This window comes from Zingiber officinale, chromosome 1A (assembly GCF_018446385.1).
Source record: "Zingiber officinale cultivar Zhangliang chromosome 1A, Zo_v1.1, whole genome shotgun sequence".
Lineage (NCBI taxonomy): Eukaryota > Viridiplantae > Streptophyta > Magnoliopsida > Zingiberales > Zingiberaceae > Zingiber > Zingiber officinale.
The window spans coordinates 179,990,332-179,993,945 of record NC_055987.1 but is presented as its reverse complement, the minus strand read 5'-3'; positions in this window follow the sequence as shown (position 1 = coordinate 179,993,945).

Sequence of the window (3,614 nt, the reverse complement as noted above, 5' to 3'; positions counted from 1 at the left end):
GTATACTGAAATCACTGAATATGAACGCTAAAGCATGGCATACAAAGCTAATCATAAACTATCATATGCATCAATAAAGGAAAAGCTGAACTGAACATGAACTGATTTAAACTGGAGCTGAATTCAAACTCAACTAACTTAACTAACTTTTGTGAGTTTTGAAAAGCTAATAACGTAATAGATCAAAATACATAATCATACTGCTAATGGGCCCGACAACTGTACATGCTATGCGCGCATCCTTAACTAGACCCGGGGTTGCAAGTCCCGAATTTAGTAAGGTTTACTAGGTTATCTAAACCTAGGGACCGACTATGGGAGCCCAGCCCAATGGATATCTAATCCTGTACAGTGCCACTGAAAAGTAAAATACTAAACACTAGCTAATAAATACTGATCTTGCTCTTACTAGGTTGTCTAAACCCAGAACTAGGTTATCTAAACCTAGAGGCGACTGTGGGAGCCCACCCATTGGACATCTAGTCCGGTAAAAGCTGAAGCAAGACTGCATAACTGTAAAAATGCTTCTATTGCATTTATCTAAGCTACTAAAATGCCTAAATTGCATTTTACTGAACTACACAATTTATCGAATACTTGGCATACGCTAATTCACATCCCTTGTGTCGGAAATCGATGTACTATTAAACTAACACATGGAATTCACACGGAAGCTACTTATACTGCAGGTGAGGGGTTTCTTACCTCTTACGTGAAGTTCCTTACAATTCTAAATGCTAGGTTTCCGGTGGAGAAGATCCTTTCGACGATCTTCTCACGTCTACACATTCCTCTCGCGAAGGGGAGCGTCCTTGAGTTGAAGTCGTCGCCGGAAAGTCCTCCTATGGCCCTAGGGACGAAATCCCTAGATGTGCTTGTGGTTGGCGCCGAGAGAAGAAGAGGAGAAGGGGCGGCGTCGGTGAGGGTTTGAGGAAAAGAAATCCCGATCAAAAATAACACCCCACTTAATAATTTCCTATTTATATTAACTGGTAATTCGGCCCAACTCTAATATAAATTTAATTGCCTCTCTTTCCTTTCAGCACGGCCCTGCTGGCTTCAACTGGTTACTAGAATTATCCGTAAACCATAGGTCTCGGGTTCAATTCCCGCTTAGGTCGTTTTCGTTTTCTATTTGTTTTTGCTACTTCCGCAACTCTAAAAATTCCATAAAAATATTCTAAAACTCCAGAAAAATCGTAGAATATTTCTAAAAATAGTTTTGAGAATTTTCGGGCGTTACAATCCCCCATACCTTATAAAAAGTTCATCCTCGAACTTAGAATAACTCCGGGTACTTCTGTCTCATACTGGCTTCTGTCTCCCAAGTTACCTCTTCTGCTGTGTGACTGTGCCAAATGACTTTGACTAATGGTACTTCCTTGTTCCGCAATTTCTTAATTGCTCGGTCTATTATCTGAATAGGCCGACTGTCATAGCTGAGGTCTTCACGGATTTGTACCGACTGGGGCTCAATCACCTGGGTGGCATCTGGGGTATGCTTCTTCAGCATAGAGACATGAAATACGTTGTGGACAGCTGACATTTCCTGGGGTAGCTCTAGCTCATATGCTACCTTGCCCACTCTTCTGCTGATAAGGTATGGTCCCACATATCTGGGACTTAGCTTGCCCTTCTTCCCAAAACGCATTACTCCCTTCATGGGAGCTACTCTGAGGAACACTGAATCCCCAACTGAAAACTCTAAAGGTCTGCGCCGTGCATCAGCGTAGCTTTTCTGGCGGCTCTGAGCTGTCTCTATCCTCTGGCGGATCTGCTGTATAGCTGCTGTGGTATCTGCCACTAGATCTGTCTGAAGTTCTAGTTCTTTCTGTTCACCACTCTCATACCCAGCAGATTGGAGATCTACACCTCCGCCCATAGAGAGCCTCGTAAGGTGCCATACCGATAGTGGCCTGATAGCTGTTGTTGTATGCAAATTCTGCTAGACTCAGATATTTGCACCAACTTCCTTTGAAATCTAGGGCACATGCTCGGAGCATATCCTCGAGTACCTGATTTACCCGCTCCATCTGTCCATCTGTCTGAGGATGGAAGGCTGTGCTAAACTTCAACTTCGTGCCCAAAGCTGACTGTACACACTCCTAGAAGTGTGATGTGAACCTACTGTCTCTGTCTGAAATAATGGTTCGTGGGACTCCATGTAATCTAACGATCTCCTTGAGATACAACTGGGCTAGCTGTTCCATGGAGTATGATATCCTGATGGCCAAAAAGTGGGCTGATTTAGTCAACATGTCGATTATTACCCAGATGGTATCAAAACCATTCGTGATTCTGGGTAATCCCACTATGAAATCCATAGAAATATCTTCTCACTTTCATTCTGGAATCTGAATAGGCTGCAAAACTCCTCCTGGTCTATGATGTTCTGCCTTAACCCTTTGACAGGTTAGGCAGGTGCTGACATACCGAGCCATGTCTCTCTTCATCCCAGGCCACCAGAAATGTTTCTTCAAGTCCTGGTACATTTTGGTGGAGCCTGGATGCATCGCATAGGGAGTCTTGTGAGCCTCATCTAAAATCTTCCTTCTGAGTTCTTCCTGATCTGGAACACATAATCTGTCGCCAAAGTACAACACCCCGCTAGTGGACACTCTGAATTCTCCACTCTCTAATTCTGCTAATTCTTGCTTGATTTTCTGAATTTCAGGATCCTGCTCCTGAGCTGTCTGGATGTCATCAAGCAAGGTAGACTCTAATGTCATAGTAGAGAGCTGTCCGACTATGAGTTCGAGACCGAAATCTGTAATCTCTTTCTGTAGGGGTGGTGACATGGCTGCTAGAGATAATAGGGCAGCACTGGACTTTCTGCTAAGTGCATCTGCTACTCTATTTGTTTTTCCTGGGTGGTAGAGGATGTCTATGTCGTAGTCTTTGACCAGCTCTAGCCATCTGCGCTGTCGCATATTCAGATCCTTCTGAGTGAAGAAGTACTTCAGGCTCTGATGATCTGTATACACTCTGCACTGAGCTCCATACAAGTAATGTCTCCAAATTTTGAGAGCGAACACTACTGCTGCAAGCTCAAGGTCATGAATGGGGTAATTCCTCTCATAATCCTTAAGTTGTCTAGAGGCGTAGGCGATCACCTTGCCATTTTGCATCAGCACTGCTCCTAATCCCAATTTAGAGGCATCACTATATATATCAAAGCTGTCTGTGTTTTCTGGTAGAGTCAGAATAGGTGCACTGGTCAATCTCCTTTTCAGCTCGCTGAAACTGTTCTCACAATCCTCTGTCCATTGAAACTTTCTGTTCTTTCTGGTAAGAGCTGTCAGTGGGGAGGCTATCCTGGAGAAGTCCTCTACGAATTTCCTGTAGTAACCTGCTAATCCCAGAAAGCTTCTAATCTCGCTAGCGTTTTTGGGTCTCTTCCAATTGCTCACAGCTTCTATCTTACTGGGGTCTACCATGATACCATCCTTTGAGATGATATGACCCAGGAAGGACACCTGATCTAACCAAAATTCACATTTTGTGAACTTGGCGTACTGCTGGTTCTGCAGAATCAGGTGCTCTGCATGTTCTTCCCGAGTTCGAATAGATAAGAATGTCACCGATGAACACGATAACGAACTTATCTAAATATT